General features: G+C 38.5%; 1 long non-coding RNA gene across 5 annotated transcripts in view; it reads left to right on the top strand.

Moving 5' to 3' along the window:
* LOC115841746 (uncharacterized) overlaps positions 1-21,188 on the top strand; it is a 96,192-nt gene that overhangs the window by 3,631 nt on the left and 71,373 nt on the right. For 2 of the 5 annotated variants that reach the window (XR_009564921.1, XR_004034963.2), the window contains exons 2-4: positions 4,002-4,062; positions 5,493-5,747; positions 10,284-10,413. This is a non-coding gene — a long non-coding RNA (uncharacterized lncRNA). The remainder of the gene's footprint in view (positions 1-4,001; positions 4,063-5,492; positions 5,748-10,283; positions 10,414-21,188) is intronic. The other 3 variants (XR_009564924.1, XR_009564922.1, XR_009564923.1) reach the window with 3 other exon arrangements.

The following is a 21,188-nucleotide window of genomic DNA, read 5'->3' as shown; positions in this document are numbered from 1 at the left end:
ATAAATTAAAATTATTTTAAGGCATCACCAATGCTTTAAATTTGGACTAATTGAATCAACATATAATGGATAAGATCAGATTTTTACAGAAGTTGACTTGTTTGAAAAAGCCCTCTAGATTGTCTTTTTCCTTTTGCTCCGATTTCATGTTATGTACTAATTTGACTGCCCATGCTTCTTTTTTTCTGAATTTTATTTAATTAATTTTTTAGTTTTAATTAATTTAATTAAATTTAAATTAATTTAATTTAATTAATTAATTTAATTTAATTTAGTTTAATTAATTAATTTAATTAATTTCTTATTAATTAATAAGAACTAATAAGGTTCTTATTAGTTATCTATTTTATACATATTAGTGTAGACATGTCAATCCCAATCTTCCAATTCATCACACCACCACCACCACCGCCCCACTTCCCCCTTGGTGTCCATACGTTTGTTCTCTACATCTGTGTCTCTATTTCTGCCTTGCAAACTGGTTCATCTGTACCATTTTTTCTAGATTCCACATATATATGTTACTATATGGTGTTTGTTTTTCTCTTTCTGACTTACGTCACTCTGTATGACAGTTTCTAGGTCCATCCATGTCTCTACAAATGACCCAATTTCGTTCCTTTTTATGGCTGAGTAATATTCCATTGTATATATGTACCACATCTTCTTTATCCATTCATCTGTTGATGTGCATTTAGGTTGCTTCCATGACCTGGCTATTGTAAATAGTGCTGCAATGAACATTGGCGCATGCTTCTTAATACCACGAAAAAGAAGCCTTGGAGAGAGGATACAAGAATTTCAACTATCAGGAAAGAATATGATTTACGTTAAATAATTAAATGATATTTCAGTTCATGCTTAAGGGACTAAATCATTTTTTTAACTTTTAATTATAAGAATTTTCTAACATACAAAAGCAGAGGGAATATATAGTAAATTCCTATATAGTTTTCACTGTATATACTATTCCATGATTATCGATACTTTGCCAGTTTTGTTTCATTTATTCAGTTTTGGTGGGGAGGAGGCTGGAGTATTTTAAAGCAAATTCTATATATCTTGTCATTTTTCCTAGATATCTCTTGTGTCCCCCTCCCAGTCCACTCTTTCTCTGCCTCTCTTCCCTGCTCTGATTCCCTTGAGGCTTATCTGTATAGAATGCAGATAAGGACTGCATTACCCAATAGCATAAGGACTTCCTTATCCAATATCATCTAGTTGGGTTCTGCTAATGGATAGTATCACCAGAAGCTTAATACCTTGAGGTACTATTCTTCTGGCTCCCTTTCTGAGGGTTTGTGGCAGCCAGGTGTATCCTTCAACCAAATGTCATAACTTCTTGTCACAAGACTTCTCTGTCTCTGGGTTCTGATAACCACACCCTTTCCTCACCCCTAGGCCTAGGGGTGTTAACAGTTGTTATTACTAGTCCAGGGGTACTGGGTTATCCCTTCTAGTTTCCCTACAGTCTTCCTGCATCTTTGAAAAGGATCCTTTTTATTAAATTCTCTTTAAATTACCTGATTTGATTGCTACTGTTTTCTGCTAGAAACCTGACTGAAATGTCATTTTACACATAAATACTTTAGGCTGCATCCCTAATTGATAAAGATATTTTTTAAAAAATGTAAACACTATGTTACTGTCCCATGTAACAAATTAACGATACTTTCTAAATATCATTTAATACCCAGTCCAAATTCACATTTCTCCAATTGACTAAAAACATGTCTTTTGGTTTAAGATCCAAACAAAACCCATTCTTTAAAATTATTGCACCTCTTAGTTTTCTTTAGTCTATGTTGTTGATTTATTGGAGAAACCAAGTCATTTGTTCTGTAAAATGTCCCACATTCTGGATTTGGCTGACTGCTTCTACATGGTGTCATTTAACTTTTTCCTCTATCCCTTGCATTTCCTTCAAACTGGTAGCTACATTTAAATGTTTAATTAAGTTTAGTTTCTTTCTTTTCTATTTTTTTTAAGGCAAAATACTTCATAAGTGTCACTGTGTACTTAAGGCATATAATGTATAGTTCTACTTTTGGTAATACTAAGATTGATCAAGTGGTCTATAAATATACCATCAGGGCTTCCCTGGTGGCGCAGTGGTTGAGAGTCCGCCTGCCGATGCAGGGGACGCGGGTTCGTGCCCCGGTCCGGGAAGATCCCATATGCTGCGGAGCGGCTGGGCCCGTGAGCCATGGCCGCTGAGCCTGCGCGTCCGGAGCCTGTGCTCCGCAACGGGAGAGGCCACAACAGTGAGAGGTACGCGTACCGCAAAAAAAAAAAAAAGAAAAATATTTATATATATATATATATATATACCATCAGTCTTCCACTTTTTAGTATCCATTATTTTCATAGCTCTATTAACTTATTAGGGGTTGAAAATTGGTGATTTTCTGAATCCCTCATTCCTTTTCCTTTATCAGCTGAATTTCTTCTATAAAGAAGAATTTTCCCGTAGTAACAATTTGGTCACTCTAAAATTCAGTTTGTAAAGGAAATCCAGGATTTAATCGATATCCTTTATTAATATTCAGAATGAGTTAGTGCCCCAGCAGCCTTTAATTATGACTAATTACCTTGTTACCATGATGAACTCATGGATTTTTATATATTTGATATGTTTCAATACATTTAATCATTATTATTTCTGATATGCTATTTATTATTTCTACGTTAGGTCAGTGAGAGCCCCTTTTCATTGATTCCTTTAGGCCTTTATTGGATTTTGTTAGTGTGATAAAGTTTAACTTTAGGAGAAGAGAGAGCTCAACTCTGGATATTGATCCACTTGTGTTTTCAGACCTGCAACACTGAGAAATAACCCTAGACTATGGTGGATTCATCAAGGTGACCCTCAATAGAGACCAGTCATCTAGCCTCCCTTGCTTACAGTTATTCACTCAATAAGTGTTTTTTTTTTGAGGACCTACTCAGTGTAACATACCCTGTTAGCTTTGGTGAAATAACAGTGAAGATGTAGTCCTTGATTTTACCTACCTTACAAGAGGGAACAAAAGAGAGAAGAAAAACTAAAATATAGTGTAAAACTACTGTGGTTAAAAGAGGACATTACTCTGTAGGAGCACAAGGAAGGGCCTCCTACTCAGACTTAAGGGAAGGCTCCTTGGAAAAAGAGTCATTCTAGCTGATCCCTTTAGGATAAGTAGGAGCTAAAAGGTCAAGAGAAAGGAAAGAGAGACAGAGCCAGTGCAGTTTGTAAAATCCCAGAGAGAAAGCCCAGGGTGGTCAGGGTACTCTAGGCTGGGGTGTGAAGAGGGAAGTAGCAAGACATCAAGGTTAAATGAGATAATGCTATACTGGTTAAGTACTAAAAAGTACTTAGTACATGGCCAGCACATAGTTAGTGCTTAATAAAGGCTAAAGGCTAATATATAAAAATGGAGTTCAAGCAGATGAAAGTTATATAATGATGAATTTTACACTGAGGCCTCACATAAGATAAAGAGAAATGAAGGTGGAAGAAAACCTCACCAAAATTTAGAATTACCGTTACAGTGGCATCTGTAAACAGAGAGGGAGATGGGATGTTTAAGAGATTGTAAAGGCAATTCCTTCGGCTTGATGTTATCAGGGACAGAAACTTTAAAACTCTGAATGTTAGGGAAGAGATCTGAGTCACTACATTAAAAAAACTATTTTGTAACTGTATCAAGCTTACAGAAAAGTTGCAAGTATATACAAAGAACTGTTTTTTCCTGAACCATTTGAAAGCAAGTTGCTGATATTATTATGATGTCCCATTAACCTAAATATTTTAATGTTTATTTCCTCAAACAACATACTCCTATGTAACCGCAATAAGATCAACTAAATCAGAAAATTAACATTGTTTACATTTCTACCATCTATCCCTCAGACTCCATTCAAGTTTGGCCAATAGTCCCAGCACTGTCCTTTATAGTAAAAGGATTCAGTTCAGAATCATGCATTGCATTTACTCATTATGTCTCATTAATCTCCTTCAGTCTGGAAAAGTTCCTCAGTCCCTCCTTGACTTGCAGACCTTGACAGTTTTGAGGATTACAGGTCAGTTATTTTGTAGCACCTCTCTGAATTTGGGTTTGTCTGATGTTGCCTAGATGTTAGTTTCAGTTTATGTATCTTTGACAGGGATACCACAGAAATGATGGGATGCTCTTCACATTGTATCCTATCAGATGACATGATTTCAGTTTGTCCTATTACTGATGTTAATTACTTTTGAGCTCCTGATGAAGGTATTGTCTGCCAGGTTTCTATACTGTAAAGTTGCTCTTTTCCCATTGTGTGGAGGGAAGGTTCATCAAACTTTACATTTATTTGAACAAAAAAAGTATTGATAACTTATAAACAGCTGAAGTGCTCAGGTCCTGTGATCTGGTATCATGGGGGTGGGAGAGGTGAGTATCTCTATTTTCATATTTCTCTAATAGAAGAAAAGAAAAGCAATTTTTCTGTAACTTCTTAGAATTCAATACGACAATCTCCAATAATTAATAAATACGAATTTTGTTGTTGATGTGGAATTATTTTAGAACTTTGTTTTTGTGAATTTCAGTGAAAATAAAACAGATATCTGAGGAAAAAATGAGACAGCCTCAGATTTAAAAAATAATATTAGCTTCCCTATTTTCAGTAAAATAGAGACTGGGAGCAGGGAAATCTTTTCATCTCAGTCCATCATGGCAGCAGAAAATCAGGGCTTGTTAATGTTGATGTTGTACAACCTATCTTCAATGTTGGGAACTGACATCTATAGTCTGAGGACACCTATGGACTGATTCTCTGATCATCCTAGAGGATATGAAAGTGATTAGGAGATAGCACAAGCACAGTCACTGCAATCTGTCTGAGAAACACTGGTTCTGCATATATGCCTTTTTTAAAAAAATAAATAAATGATAGAAATCAAAAAAGAAAAGAAAAAACCCCACAATGTTTCTGAATGGAAAGAACTCTGAAATTGGAATCAGGTTGAGTACTAGGTGCAGTTCTGCCACTGTATAAATCCGCTAAGACTGACATTACAAAATACCATAGACAGGGTGGCGTAAACAACTGATGTCTATTTTCTTACAATTCTGGAAACTGAAAGTCCAAGACTGTGGTGCCAGAGTTCGTTTCTGGTGAGATCTCTCTTCCTGGCTTGTAGACGGTGGCCTTCTCACTCTGTCCTCACGTGGCTTTCCTCTGTGTTCTCACAGAAAGAGAGAGATCAAAAAAAAAAAAAGAAAGAAAGAGAGAGATCTTTGGTGTCTTCTGCTCTTCCTAAAAGGATAGCAGTCCTATCAGATTAGAGGTCAACCTTTTGACCTCATTTAGCCTTCACTACCTCCGTCGTAAAGGTCCTATCTCCAAATATAGTCACACTGTGGGTTAGGGCTTCAACATATGAATTTGTGGGGAGGGAACACAATTTGGTCTATAACAGCCACTAAGGAATGACTACTGCTTTGTGCTTCCATTTTCTCCATCAGGGGTCCCAGCTGGAGCCTATTCTATATCTCCTTAGGATTCAAGCATTGCTGGAGGACTGGTGGAGCAGGACTTCAGGACTCTATTTATATATAGCTCCTAGAGTATCTTAGGAAAGAAGCCATGCTAAGAGAGAGCTGAGTCCCCAAGCCTGGTTCAAGGACGTGAGCCACTGTCAGAAAGGAGAAGAAATGGTGAAAGCATCATGGTCTCTGTCATTTAGATCAGCCTCCATGGATTCATGCTTCTGTCATAAGGTAAAAGGGCTGCAATTGAAAAAAAAAATTCAAACTAAAGGGAAACAGCCATTCAGTGGAATACTATTCACTGAGAAAAAGGGATGAGGTATTCACAATAGCCAAAAGGTGGAAGCAACCCAAATGTCCATTGACAGATGAATGGATAAGCAAAATGTGGTATAAACATACAATGGAATATTATTCAGCCTTAAAAAGGGAGGGACTTCTGACATATACTACAAGTTGGATGAACCTTGAGGACATTATGTTAAGTGGAATACGTTAGTCACAAAAAGACAAACACTGTAAGATTCCACTTATATGAGGGACCTAGAGTAGTCAAATTCATAGAGACAGAAAGCAGAATGGTGGTTGCCAGGGACTGGGGAAGGAGGAATGGGGAGTTATTATTTAATGGGCATAGAGTTTTAGTTTTGCAAGATAATAAGAGTTCTGGAGATGGATGATGAATTGCACAATGATATGAATATATTTAATACCACTAAGTGTACTTAAAAATAGTTAAGATGGTAAATTTTATGTTATGTGTATTTTACTACAATTAAAACAAAAAAATTTTTTTTAAAGAAATAAACTATCAAGCTAAGCAAAAACATGGATGAATCTTGAATGTATATTGCTAAATGAAAGAATCAGGTCTGAAAGGCTACAAACTATATGATTCTATTAATAGAACATTCTAGATAAGGCAAAACTATAGAGCCATAAAATACATTAGCAGAGATCAGTAGGGATTCATTGGGGAGGAGGATTGAATAGGTAAAGTACAGAGGATATTTTACAGTGGTGAAACCATTTTGTATAATACCGTAATGATGGATATATGATACCATGCATATACCCATAGAACCTTAATATATGCAAAATTTTTAAATAATTAAGGAGATTGGAGGATCCCAAGATGGAATAAAGGATGGGACAAAATAATCTAACTATATTATAAATCTATGAAACATGAGACTTCCCTGGTGGCACAGTGGTTAAGAATCCGCCTGCCAATGCAGGGGACATGGGTTTGAGCCTTGGTCCAGGAAGATCCCACAAGCTGCAGAGCAGCTAAGCCCACGCGCCACAACTACTGAGCCTGAGCTCTAGAGCTCATGAGCCACAACTGCTGAGCCCATGCACCACAACTAGTGAAGCCCGTGTGCCTAGAGCCCGTGCTCCGCAACAAGAGAAGCCATTGCAATAAGAAGCTCACGCACCACAACGAAGAGTAGCCCCCGCTCGCCACAACTAGAGAAAGCTCGCACACAGCAACAAAGACCCAATGCAGCCAAAAATAAATCAATAAATTTATTTAAAATAAATCATTCAATCAATCTATGAAACAGTCTCACTGACGGGGGTGGGAGAAAAGGTACTGACCCAAGTAACTTTGGAAATGAGTGGAGTCTGTAAAATTAAATGCCAAAGGGACTGTACATCAGCACTGTACTCTAGCTGAAAAAGTTGTGTACCCATGGGGTATAAGTTAACAAATCTGAATTCAATATATATATATACTGGAACTGAATAATTAAGTAAATGGATGGCAGATTGTGGGAGCCAGGTTTCTCACTGTTGGAGTGGGAGTTTACGAAGAGGCTAGAAGGCTCCATATGGTAATGAATTACAGTTGGAGATATCAGTATGAACTTGTGTAGCTTAATATAGATACAGATGTTACATACAGAAATATTTATAGTTATGTGTGTATATATATGGGTCAGCATACACACATACATTTCCTTACGTTGTCAGCTGGAAGGGCCTAGAAGGAAGAATACCCCAATAGCAATGAGTGCACCTACTGCCCAGATCTTGGTTTCTAATACCATTCTCCCATAAAAGGAACCAGGGCTCCTTGGAGAAACGGCAGATTCAAGGACTGGGGCAGGGAATATACAGGAGCATCTGTAATGCCAGAACATCTTTTAGTGCCAGAAAGTAAAAGTTCTAAAACAAAATAAAAAAGATGGAGCTATGTCAAAGGGACATGGTAGCCAACTGAAAGAGCTGACCAAAGTGACCATTTAAGCAATACAATAAATAAAGTAGTATTGGATTATGCCCAAAGTATACATTAATTATCCACAAAGCCATACTGTTATACATAAATAATTGAATAAATAAATAAATGGGAGGGAATATAAAAATCTCCAGTGTAGAAGAATTCCAAATAATTTATGTCGATACTCTGCCTTCAAGGAGGCTGGGCATAGCTCCTCACTGGTTAAGTATGGGTTGTGCATATTGACTTCCTTTCAAAGAGGCTAGTCTGGAAGAGGGGGAGAGGGGAAGACCGAAAAGAGTAACTTTGCAGTGGAGAAACCTGACAAACACTACCTCAGCCAGATGATCAAGGTTAACCTCAACAGTGATGTCATGTTGATAGTATGTACCGTTGATATGAGGTAATGAGAATGGTACTTTACTTCTGTGGCTTCCTTCCCAAAACATGTAACCCCAATCTAATCATGAGAAAAACATAAGGCAAATTCCAGTTGAGGGATATTCTGCAAAATACTTGACCAGTATTCCTCAAAACTGTCAAGGTCGTAAAAAAGAAGGGGAGTCTGAGAAACTGTCATAGCCAAGAGGAGCCTAAGGAGATATGATGACTAAATGTAATGTATCTTGGAAGGGATCCTGGGACAGCTAAAGGACATCAGGTAAAAATTAATGAAATATGAGTAAAATATGGATTTAGCTAATAATAACATTAATATTGGTTCATTAATTATGACAAATGTTCCATATTAATGTAAGATGTTAATAATAGAGAAAATTGGGTATAGGGTATACAGGAACTCTCTGTACTGTATTTGTAATTTTTCTGTAACTTTTTTTGTTTTTTAAAGTCTGTGTTTTAAGTAAAAAGTTTATTAAAATTAATAAATAATATATCATACACACAAAATAGAAGTTGCTCTTAATTTTTTTAAGTGGTATTGGAACACCAGGAAGTTTCAGCAGAGCTTGGAGTTGGTGCTGGTGGTTTTGGCAATGTTAAGAGAAGGTGAAGTCCTCAGCAACGGTTTAGAAAGAAAAGGCCTCAAGTAGGACCTTAATAGCCTTGGGGCAGGCACATGTGGGCAGGTACCAGAGGTCCATCCGCCCTTTGAGCCTGAATAGAAACAGTGGGGTTTCTGCAGAGAGCAAGAACTAGAGCAAGCTGGAAAAAAAATGGTGAAGACAGGAGCTCTGCAGGTGAACTTGGGGCTTCACAGAACAATTTGAGAGAAAATAAGGAAGTTTGGCTTTCCTGCAGAATGAATGGAAGCAGAGCCAAAGAACCACTGTTTTGTAGCTGTTGTTGCAGCCCTTTATTTACTGTGAAGGATGCTGTTGCCTGAAAAACAGGGGGTCTACAAAATAAGGGTACTTATTGCTATCTATAAATCTCTTTAAAATCTGTTCAACATAAAATGCAAAAATCTATAAAATACACACACACACAGTAAATGCAACTTAATGACCTGAGTCAAAGAGTGTATTTTTTTTATATAAAGCTTAAAAACTAACATAATACACAGATACCAGAAATCCCTTTTATTATACTTAATCTATTAGAAATATAAACCTCAACCAACTGGTTTTTCAACTTCCTTTTGTCTCTAATGATGGGACAGGTGGTTTGAACATATGCCTAAATTTCTAGTATTGGATTTAACTGGACAAGCCTGATTCTTGCCAGGATTATAAACTCTTTGAGTTCTGGTTATGGGAGCTACCTCTTCTGAATTTCACTCCACCTGACTTCCCATTCACTGTTCCCTTTCTGAGGTTCAACTAGCTATTTTATCTTCAATCAACTTCTCTTACAGTGTGCATTGTGACTGGCTCTTCCCTGTTAAAAGTGAGATTTGTGTTTTTCAGTAGGATTAATTCTTCCCTTATCTGTAGATGGTGAATAATCTAACTGGATCTATCAAGACACCCCCTACCCCAGAACAAGTCTTGCTCAATGAAGATTATGGACAGAATGACTAATTAATAGGCTCTTACCACCATGGAGTCTTCATTCATTCAATAAGTATTTATTGAGAATCAGTTAGGTGCCAGCCAGTCTGCTAGCAATGAGTAGATACTATCCCATTACTCTTGGTGTTTGGCTATTGAGAAAGAGAGGATAATACTACAGAATGATTAAATATTATGCATATTAAGTTAGGGGAATATTGTGCTGTCATTCCTAAGACTATGATTTTTAATCTTTATTTTGAGGGAGTCATAGACCCCTTGAATCTTGTCAATCTTGCCCCAGAAAACAAATATATCCCCAAAACTTAACCAATAATTTCAAGTTGTTCATGGATCCTTTGAAGCCCTTTCATGAATTCTGGGTTTAGAATTCCCGCCCTAAATGATAAATGCCAAGATAAATTCATATCTTGGAATGTCTGAAGAAGCAGACATTCCAAGATATATGGAGGGGAAGGTAGACTAAGTGCTTAGGAGTGGCAGCAGCAAGAATGAAAAGTGAGTTTCTATAGCTTTATCTTACATGTGTTATCATCAGCTAACATATGTAATAATTAATGTTTCCAGGAATAATCCACTACTGAGGACCCAATGCCCCACAAAGTGAACCTTGGCCTCCCACAGAAGAACGCTTTAAGGAGCTACCAACTCATTTACCTTTGCTCTAGTGCAGCAACTATATTACGGGTGGTAAGAGGTACTATAAAACTAAGTAGGGTAAAGGGGATGGAAACTGGGGTTTTGTGTGTTTGTGCTATTTTATATAGTTACACAGAATGTCAAGGAAGTTGTCTCTGATAAGGTCATATTTGAGCAGGAATTTATAGAAGTGGGGGATTAAACCATGTGTGAATGTCCAGGACAGCCTTTCAGCCAAATGGAGCAGCAAATGGAAGGAGGCCAGTGAGCAGAGCAGAGTGAGTAATGAGAGAGGAAGCGTGGCCTGAGTGAGGTCAGGAGGGAGTTGAGGTGTGTGTGTCAGGTCTCCCAGGGTTGGATTGAAAGAGTCAGACAGAGGTAAGGGACAAGCAGAATCTGAGGGTACCAGACTCAGGATCATAAAATGCTGTTAGTAATGGGAAAACTGCTCAGTGAAATCCAGTGGGGGATGTTTTGGGATGATTAGCTGGATAATATAGAGAGGCTTACCGAGCCGGACCTTACCCAAGTAAGGGTTAACTAATGGACACTGTTCTGTGTGCGTGATGGGGGAGGGGATAGGGTGGAGTCAGAAACAGAAAGAACAATGGAGAAAATACTTAGGAAAGTGAATAGAAAACAGAAGACTAGGATATCTTAAGTGGGAAGAGTTTAGAAATCAAGGAAAGGAAGAAGGATTAGGAAAGAGGGGGAGGGAGTAAGGAACTAATATTTGTCACATGGCCACAATTTGCCAGGATCTTTACATTTATATTTTAATTTTGTTTTAAAGCAGTACTACAAGATGAGTGTTATTGTCCCCATCTTGCAGATAACAAAATTTCAAGCCCAGAAAAGTTGAGTAACTTGATAAAGGTGATATGCTACTAGTAAATAGTAGGAGAGGATAACTTTATTATTTTGTCTTCAGTTCTTATTATTTTCTTATGTTGCTGTGTTGATTCATTCCTAATATTATATTTGGAGAAACAAAATGATGTTACAGGTAGGAAGACAACAGAAGGATGGCAAAGTGGCCGGCATGGTTAGAATTTTGTCCTGGGCAATCAATCCTCAGTGTTGGACTGCACACCTGGCCTTATAAAAAAGGCCACAAGGTGTCAGCGTCTTACTCGTTGGTTTGGGGGCCTCTCCTGCTCCTGTGGCCAACTGTTTCAGTATAAAAATATTGAATAAAAAGTAATATATCACTTATAGATGATATTTAGAAACTGACCTATCTTAACCAAAAATACTTGTTGAGAAATAGTCTAAAAGTTCCTAAGTTCCCAGAAATACATCCGTCGATAGGCATTGGGATCTTGACATTTGCCTCCAAGTGAGCAGGATAAAAGAAACCATTTCCAATGATGTGTGGGGTTATGCGACATGGTAGAATGTAGTGGTCAAGTTTCCACTGGGTCGTCAGAGAGATCTGTGTTAAAATGTTATCTCCCACCTTTAGCTACATGGTATTGTGCAATTCTTCATCGGTAAATTCCCTACCTCTTAAGTTCATTGTGAATATTAAATAGCACATAAAGAGCTCTTGGTAAAGTGCCTGACACTTACCACTCAATAAATAGTAGGCATTATATAATATCTGTCTATCTCGCTATCTAGCTAGCTATCTACCTACCTATTGCAGAACTAGCATTACCCTAATACAGTCATAGCTAATGGCTATAATACATTTATCTATGATTGCACATAATTTTTAAAAATATTTTTTCTTCTAGTTTTATTGGGATATAATTGACATATAGCACTGTATAAGTTTAAGGTGTACAAGCATAATGATTTGACTTCCATACATCATGAAATGATTGCCACAATAAATTTAGTGAGCATCCATCATCTCATAGGAATACAAAATAAAAGAAAAAAAAGGTTTTTTCCCTTATGATGAGAATGTTATGGAGCCAAACTCAGGTCTGCTCACCCATGTGCAGTAAAGCCAATCTCCAATCTATTGACACCGGGTTGTGGTGAAGGAAAGTGCAGCTTTATTGTAAAGGTGCCAATACAAGGAGGACAGGTAGCTTGAGTTCAAAAAACCCCAAATGCCCTGAAGGGTTTCAGCAAAGCATTTTGAAGGGCAAGGTGAGGGAAGGGTGTCCTAGAGTATGTGATCAGCTCCTGCACAATTCTGATTGGGTGATGGTGAGGTAACAGGGTGGTGGCACAGGGGTTAACATTACCAATCCTTAGGCCTGAGGGCTATGTGCTCATGGTCATCAAGTAGTTGACACCTTCCATTTGGTGGGGGGTTTTCACATCTGTGAAACAACTCAGGAAACATGCATCAGATACTGTTATCTAGGTACTTCTGAGAGGAGCTAAAGCAGAGGATATGGGGGAGGGCTCTGCCCCCAGCAAGGCTCCATAGGGTCCTGCTTGGTTACAACAAGTCTTAGGATTTACTCTCTTAACAACTTTCATACATAATATACAGCAGTGTTCATTATATTAATCGTGTTGTACATTACATATCTAGTAATTATCTTATAACTGGAAGCTTGTACCTTTTGACCACTTTCATCTAGTTCCCCCTCCTCACATCCCCACCTCTGGTAACCACAAATCTGATCTCTTTTTCTAAGAGTTTGTTTGTTTGCTTTTGAAGTATAATTGACCTACACCACTATGTTAGTTCCTGGCACACATGTAGTGATTTGCTATTTCTATACATTACAAAATGATCACCACAATAAGTGTGGTTACAATCTCTCACCATACAAAGATATCACATAATTATCAATCATATCCCCCCCCCCCCGCCCCCTGCACTGTACATTTCATCCCTGTGACTCATTCTTTTTGTAACTGGAAGTTTGTACCTCTTAATCTCCTTCACGTCTTTCACACATCTCCCTACCTCCCTCCCCTCTGGCAACTGCCTGTTTCTTTGTATCTATGAGTCTGTTTCTGTTTTGTTATGTTTCGGTTTTTAGATTCCACATACAAATAAAATCATACAGTATTTGTCTTTTTCTGACTTATTTCACTTAGCATAATACCCTCTAGATCCATCCAAGTTGTCCCATATGGTAAGATTTCTCTTTTTAATGGCTGAGTAGTATCCCATTGTATATATATTCCACATCTTCTTTATTCATTCATCCATCATCAGGCACTCAGTTTGCTTTCATACTTGGCTTTTGTAAATAGTGCAGCAATGAACATACGAGTACATATATCTTTTCAAATTAGTGTTTTCATATTCTTTGGATAAATACCCAGAAATGGGATTGCTGGATGGTATCATAGTTCTATTTTCAATTTTTTGAGGAACCTCCATACTGTTTTACGTAGTGGGTACACCAGTTTACATTCCCACCAGCAGTGCACAGGGTTCCCTTTTCTTCACATCCTCACTAACACTTATTTGTTGTCTCTTTGATAACAGATATTGCCATTCTGACAGGTGTGAGGTGATATTTCATTGTGTGTGTTTTCTTTCTTTTTAATTATTTTTGACTGCGTTGGGTCTTAGTTATAGCAGTTAGGATCTTTGTTGAGGCATGAGGGATCTTTTCACTGCGGTGCGCAGGCTCTTCTTTGCAGCATGCAGGCTTCTCTCTAGTTGTGGAGCACAGGCTCCTGGGTGCATGGGCTCTGTAGTTTGTGGCATGCAGGCTCTCTAGTTGAGGCTTGCGAGCTCAGTAGTTGTGGCGCTTGGGCTTAGTTGCTCTGCAGCATGTGGGACCCTGACCAGGGATCGAACCTGCGTCCCCTACATTGTAAGGCGGATTCTTTACCACTGGACCACCAGGGAAGTCTCTCACTGTGGTTTTGGTTTGCATTTCCCTGATGATTTGTGATGTTGAGTATCGTTTTACCTGTTGGCCATTTGTATGTCTTCTTTGGCAATATGTCTGTTCAGGTCCTCTACCCATTTTTAAAATCAGGTTTTTTTTTGTTTTTTTTGTTTTTGGTACGCGGTCCTCTCACTGTTGTGGCCTCTCCCGTTGCGGAGCACAGGCTCTGGATGTGCAGGCTCAGCAGCCATGGCTCATGGGCCCAGCCGCTCCACGGCATGTGGGATCTTCCCGGACTGAGGCACGAACCCGTGTACCCTGCATTGGCAGGCGGACTTTCAACCACTGCACCACCAGGGAAGCCCAGGCTTTTTTGTTTTTTGTTTTTGATGTTGAGTTATATGAGTTATTTGTATATTTTGGATATTAACCACTTATCAGGTGTATCATTTGCAAATATCTTCTTCTATTCAGTAGTCTGCCTTTGGTTTTACTGATAGTTTCCTTTGCTGTGAAAAGATTTTAATGTAGTCCTATTTATTAATTTTTTCTCTTATTTCCCTTCCATGAGGAGGCATATCTAAAAAAATATTTCTAAGATCGATATCAAAGATCATACTGCCTGTTTTCTTCTAGGAGTTTTATGGCTTCAGCTCTTAACATTTTCGGTTTCTAATCCATTTTGAGTTTATTTTCGTATATGGTGTGAGAAAGTAGCACAATTTAATTCTTTTGCAGATAGCTGTTTTCTGAATACCATTTATTGAAGAGGCTGTCTTTTCCCCATTGTATATTCTTGCCTCCTTTGTTGTAGATCAATTGCCCATATAAGTGTGGGTTTACTTCTGGGCTCTCTCTTCTGTTCTATTGTCTAGGTGTTTTTGTGCCAGTACCATACTGTTTTGATTACTGTAGCTTTGTAGTATAGTTTGAAATCAGGATGTGTGATACCTCCAGCTTTGTTCTTCTTTCTCAAGATTGTTTTAGCTATTTATAGTCTTTTTTGTTTCCATACAAATTTTAGAACTATTTGTTCTAGTTCTGTGAAAAATGTTATTGGTATTTTGTTATGGATTGCATTGATTCTGTGGATTGTTTGGGGGAGTATGGCAATTTTAACAATATTAATTCTTCCAATCTGTGAGCACAATATACCTTTCCATTTGTTTGTCATCTTCAATTTCTTTTTATTTTCTTCCTGTTTTATTGAGATATAATGGACTTACAGCACTGTATAAGTTTAAGGTGTACAGCATAATGATATGATTTACATACATCATGAAATGATTACCACAGTGAGTTTAGTGAACATCCATCATCTCATATAGATACAAAATAAAAGAAAAAGAGAAAAATATTTTTTCTTTGTGATGAGAACTCTTAGTATTTACTCTCTTAGCAACTTTCATACATAACATACAGCAGTGTTAATTATATTTATCATGTTGTACATTACATCCCTAGTACGTATTTATCTTATAACTGGAAGTTTGGTCCTTTTGACTACCTTCATCCAAGTCCCCTCTCCCCAACCCCCACTTCTGGTTACCACAAATCTGATCTCTTTTTCTATAAGTTTATTTGGTTTTTTTTGAAGTATAATTGAACTACAACACTATGTTAGTTCCTGGCATACAATATAGTGATTCAATATTTCTATCAATTTAATTAATTACTTAATTAATTAATTTATTTACTTACTTACTTATTGCCTGCATTGGGTCTTCGTTGCTACGTGCAGGCTTTCTTTAGATGCAGCGAGCAGGGGCTACTCTTCGTTGCAGTGTGCGACCTTATTATTGCGGTGGCTTCTCTTGTTGTGGAGCAGGGGTTCTAGGCACGTGGGCTTCAGTAGTTGCAGCACATGGGCTCTAGGGCATGCAGGCTTCAGTAGTCGTGGCTCGCAGGCTCTAGAGCACAGACTCAGTAGTTGAGGTGCACAGGCTTAGTTGCCCTGTGACATGTGGGATCTTCCTGGACCAGGGATTGAACCCTTGTCCCCTACATTGGCAGGCAGATTCTTAACCACTGCACCACCAGGGAACTCCCTCTCTCCATTTTAAAACTATCACCAAGGAGTCTAGTTATGATCTGTCACCATTCAAGGATATTACATAATTATTGACTATACTCCCCAGGCTTTACATTTCATACCTCTGACTAATTTATTTTGTAACTGGAAGCTGTACCTCTTAATCTCCCTCACCTATTTCTGTCCTCTCCCTCCCCTCTTCCCTCTGGCAACCACCTGTTCGTCCTCTGTATCGATTAGTATGTTTCTGTTTTGTTCTGTTTGTTTATTTGTTTTGTTTTTTAGATTCCACATATAAGTGAAATCATAGAGTGTTTGTCTTTCTTTTTTTTTAATTAAAAAAAATTATTTTTGGCTGCATTGGGTCTTTGTTGCTGCACGTGGGCTTTCTCTAGTTGCAGCGAGCGGGAGCTACTCTTTGTTGCGGTGCGTGGGCTTCTCATGTGGTCACTTCTCGTTGCGGAACATGGGCTCTAGGCACGCGGGCTTCAGTAATTGCAGCACACAGTCTCAGTAGCTGTGGCTTGTGGGCTCTAGAGTGCAGGCTTAGTAGTTGTGGCACACGGGCTTAGTTGCTCTGCGGCATGTCAGATCTTCCTGGACCAGGGATTGAACCCATGTCCACTGCATTGGCAGGCGGATTCTTAACCACTGCGCCACAAGGGAAGTCCAATATTTGTCTTTCTCTGACTTATTTCACTTAGCCTCTAGGTCCATCCATGTTGTCACAGATGGTAAGATTTCATTCTTTTTTATGGCTGAGTAATATTCCATTGTATCTTTATCCATTCATCTACTGATGGGCACTTAGGTTTTCTTCCATATCTTGGCTATTGTAAATAATGCTGCAATGAACATATGGGAGCATATATCTTTTCAGATTAGTGTTTTCATTTTCTTCAGATATACACCCAGAAGTGGAATTGCTGGATTATATGGTACTTCTATTTTTAATATTTTGAGGAACTCCATAATGTTTCCCGTAGAGGCTGTACCAATTTACATTCCCATCAACAGTGCACAAGTGTTCCCTTTTCTCTACATCCTCACCAACACTTGTTATTTGTTGTCTTTTTGATAACAGATTTTGCCATTCTGACAGGTGTGAGGTGATATTTTATTGTGGTTTTGATTTGCAATTCCCTGATGATTTGTGATGTTTTAATGTGCCTGTTGGCCATCTTTATGTCTTCTTTGGAAAAATTCCTATTCAAGTTCTCCGCCCATTTTTTAAGCAGGTTGTTTGTTTTTTAGATATTGAGTTGTATGACTTTTTTGCATATTTTGGATATTAACCTCTTATCAGATAAATCATTTGCAAATATCTTCTCCCATTCAGCAGGCTGCTTTTTGTTTTGTTTATAGTTTCCTTTGTTGCGCAAAAGCTTTTCAGTTTGATGTATTCACATTTGTTTATTTTTTGTTTCCCTTACCTGAAGAGACATATCCAAAAAGATATTACTAAGACTGATGTCACAGAGCATACCTCCTATGTTTTCTTCTAGAAGTTTTATGGTTTCGGGTCTTACATTTATGTCTTTAATCCGTTTTGAATTATTTTTGTGCATGGGGTGAGAAAGTAGGGACTGCATCAAATTTAAAAACTTCTTTAAGGTAAAGGGAACAATCACAAGAGTGAAAAGGCAATCTATGGAATGTGAAAATATTTGCAAGCCATTTATCTGATAAGGGGTTATATCCCAAATGCACAAGAAACTCCTACAACTTGGTAGCAGAAAAACAAATAACCTGATTGAAAAATGGGACAAGACTTAAAAAATATATTTGTCCAAAGAAGATATATATATGGCCACCAGGTATATGAAAAGCTGCTCAGCATCACTAACCATCAGGGAAATGCAAATCAAAACCACAATAAGATACCACCTCACACTTGTTAAGATGGCTATTGAAAAACAAACAAAAGATTATGGGACTTCCCTGGCCGTCCAGTGGTTGAGACTCTGCACTTCCAATGCAGGGGATGCGGGTTTGATCCCTGGTTGGGGAACTAAGATTCCACATGCCACATAGTATGGCCAAAAACTTAAAAAAAGAAAACAAAAACCCAAAAGATTAGTGTTTGTGAGGATGTGGAGAAACCGAAACCCTTGTACACTGTTGCTGGGAATTTAAATGATTCAGCTACTATGGAAAATAGTTTGGAGATTCCTCAAAAAATTAAAAATAAAACTACCATATTATCCAGCAATTCCACTTCTGGGTATATATCCAGAAGAATTAAAATCAAGATGTCGAGGAGATGTTAGCACTCTCATATTCGTTGAAGCATTATTCACAGTAGCCAAGATATGAAAACAACCTATATGTTCATCAACAGGTGAATGGACAATGAAAATGTGGTGTATACATAGAATGGAGTATTATTCAGCGTTAAAAAAGATGGAAAGCCTACCATTTATGACAACGTGGATGAACCTGGAGGACATTATTCTAAGTGAAATAAACCAGCGTTATAAGGACAAATACTGTACGATTCCCCTTATATGAGGTATCTAGAATAGTCAAACTCATAGAAGCAGTGAATAGAATGGTGGTTGCCAGGGGCTGGGAGAAGGGGAAAATGAGGAGTTGTTCAATGAGTAAAAGTTTCAGTTATGCTAGATGAATAAATTCTAGTGACCTATTGTACAACATAGTACCCACAGTTAACAGCACAGTGTTGCGCATTTTAAAATGTTAAGAGGGTAGATCTCATGTTAAGCATTCTTACCACACACACACAAAATAATGGGACACAAGGAAACTTTTGGAGGTCATGGACATGTTTATTACCTTTATTCTGGTGGTGATATCATGGTGTGTGCATATGTCCAAACTCATCAAATTGAATACATCAAATATGTACTTTTTTTGGTATATCAATTATACTTCAATAAAGCTGTTGTTTTTTCTTTTTTTAAAGTCTGCTGTCTGGAGTCCCAGCCCCAGAAGTTCTGACTTAGCTGGTCTGGGGTACAGCATGGTCATTGGAATTTTTATAAGCTTTCTAGATGATTCTAATATGTAGCTAGGGAGATAAATACTTCTCTAGACTAATATCTCACTTTACAGATGGGAAAGAGAGGCTCAGAGAAAGTGAGAGTGACTTGTCTGGTGAAATGAGATCAAGAACTCAAACTGAGGTCCCCTGACTCCTAGTCCTGGGTTCTGTCTAGCACATAACGTGCCTCAGGCTCACTTCTTATGCTTCTACACAAACTGTCCCGGTCAAATTGTCTCATGTTATATTCCCCGAACATACCAGGTCCATCCCTGTGTCAAATCCACAGCAGTACAAGCTGCCATTGGGGTGCTTATTATGTGCCCAAACTGAGCAAACCAAATTACATGTGTTACCTCTAATCCATACATCAAGCTTTCAGGGAAAGCACGAGTATCCCCATCGTTAGAGGAGGAATCTGATGTCAGAGACTCTAAGAGACTAGTTGCAATACTGGCTAATGAGGAGAAGCAAGAATTTTTTTTTTTAAGATTTTTTGATGTGGACCATTTTTAAAGTCTTTATGGAATTTGTTACATAATTGCTTCTGTTTTATGTTTGGTTTTTTGGCTGTGAGGTATGTGGGATCTTAGCTCCCCGACCAGGGGTCGAACCTGCACCCCCTACATTAGAAGGCGAAGTCGTAACCACTGGACCACCAGGGAAGTCCTGGAGAAGCAAGAATTTAACAAAGTTCGGTTGGACCCCAAAGCCCAGGCTCTTGAGCTACACTCACTGCCATCTGTTCCTACCCTGCCTTACCTTCCTGAGTTATTTCTCCATTAGAACCAGCTCTAGTTTCAAACCCTCCCTGAAAGCCCTTCCACCCCATCTTTTTATTTACTCAATTTTCATGGCACTGATCACCCACATTAGCTGTTTGGGTGAGTCCACCTCACGTGGTAACTTATTTTGTCATGTATATGACCTGTTTCCTTCTCCTTGAGGCTGGGAAGGACAAGGACCTTCCTCTGGCTGTGTTTCTGTCCTGGTCCTGTAGCTGTGTCAAGATATGGTGCTATTGCAACATCATAATACTTAGTTTTTTCTGAGACTCCTCCCCTGGGAATATCTGGAGATGGGGAGAGCCTATAGGCCCAAATGAAGTTGAAAATTTGAACTAAGAAGGAATAGAGCTTTCCTCGGGCTCAGATTTGTAATAATATTTATAAGTAAGCCTCTAGGTGTCAGTAGAAAGCCTAGTTTTGATAGCGTGTCTCAAATGAAATCAAAATCTCAGGCTAGAAGGACTTTTTCTCATCTCAGTCATCAACCTAAAGCTAGAATTCCCTCTCCAACATAACAACAACCATAGCAACATTCCTTCCAGACCAGGGACTTGTGATGAGGAACCCACTGTTTCTGAGGCAGCCTCTTCAATGTTTGGACAGCTTTGTTAGAATGCTTTTCTTGATTTTGTGAAACTCTGCCTCCTTCTAGCTTTCACTACAAGGCAACTAAGTGAAAACAACACATGCACTGCATCTGGGCCTGGGCATGTGAGAGGCCTGGTGTGGCTGAGTCAGGCCTTCCACACAAGATTGATTACTCAAGGATGTTGGTGGCATCAGTGGGAGCCCCACTACTCTGGGCTATCCTGCCCATCAGCACCTCCCTTATGACCTAGCACTGTTGACCCTCAGAACACCAGGGAAGGAAGGAAGGAAGCAACACACCTCTGGCAGACTGCTGTCCTCTCAGACCCAGGGATGAAGAGGGTGACTCTTTACAGCAGAGTCCAAAGACCTGGAGAGTATGTGTCTTGCTCAGAGAAGCCTCCTTTTCACTTCTGTTCTTCCCAAGGGCTCCTGTCCAATAGCCAGATTGTTGCTTTGCCAAGCCCAATTTTTCTGCTCAAAAAATTAATAGGGACTGCCACTGTGTTTTCTGGTCCCAATTGTATTCTTTAATAATATATAGAATAAACACAGTATCTCTTTCTCTAGGAATCTCAAGATGGAAATTAAGCCATCCATCCCTCCATCCATCCATTTATCCAACTATCCAACCACTAAGCATATCTTTACTGGGAGCCT

This window comes from Globicephala melas, chromosome 8 (assembly GCF_963455315.2).
Source record: "Globicephala melas chromosome 8, mGloMel1.2, whole genome shotgun sequence".
Classification (NCBI taxonomy): Eukaryota; Metazoa; Chordata; class Mammalia; order Artiodactyla; family Delphinidae; genus Globicephala; species Globicephala melas.
The sequence above is the reverse complement of the archived record's forward strand: the minus strand, read 5'-3'. Positions and strand labels throughout refer to the sequence as shown.